An 800-nucleotide genomic window follows, 5' to 3' on the forward strand; every position below is an offset into this window, starting at 1 on the left:
TTACTTCAATACCATGACAGTGAAGCCTGCTGTGGGACGGTAGTGATGAGCTACTTCACTGTACTTGTCAACACTTGTTATTTCAGAAGTGAACTACTTCCTTAAGATGCGCAAATACTTAGAAGGTTTTTGCTTCACTTGTTTCTAAACTACTTGATGTAGTGTGCAGGGGCACGAATTTGAAGGGAACTAGTTTTCACTATTCAAAGGAATGAGGCTGGCCTTATATTGTGATTGATTTTTCAAAGGCTTACAAGCCACAAGGTGAACGCTTACTTTTGAGTTGAAGGTCTCAACTGACAGCATTCAGGAACTAACAGAGCTTCTTAGGGGAAGCTAGAGGTAGGTGGGAACTGTTCCTGTTTACTTGGCTGCTTTCAAAAATCCTGATTTGGAGACAGTATAGTGTTACCATTAAGTTGCATAACATCTGACTTGAACATAACTTTTACTATATGAAATAGGTATCAACAGCCCAGAAGTCTCTGGTGTCAACTGTTTATACAGAAACCAAAAATTACCTTATGATGAGGCTGCTTTCACTTTAACACACTGACTCCTCTAGGCTATAAAATACTACATTATATTACTAGAAGTCTATTCAAAGTTTGTCTACTTTTGTAACTCTTACACACTAGAGCTACAGAAAACTAACTTGGTCCCTGAGGAATAGCACTGATACAGATGGGATGCTTATCTCCGGTTAGCTTGAGGTAACTAAATGACATAGTGTATAATGTTCCAGTAGTCATAACTGTGAAGAGAAACAGTATTTTGAAAGAGTTCAGTGAATAGAGGCC

The sequence above is a fragment of the Falco cherrug genome, chromosome 9 (assembly GCF_023634085.1).
Source record: "Falco cherrug isolate bFalChe1 chromosome 9, bFalChe1.pri, whole genome shotgun sequence".
NCBI classification, from domain to species: Eukaryota; Metazoa; Chordata; class Aves; order Falconiformes; family Falconidae; genus Falco; species Falco cherrug.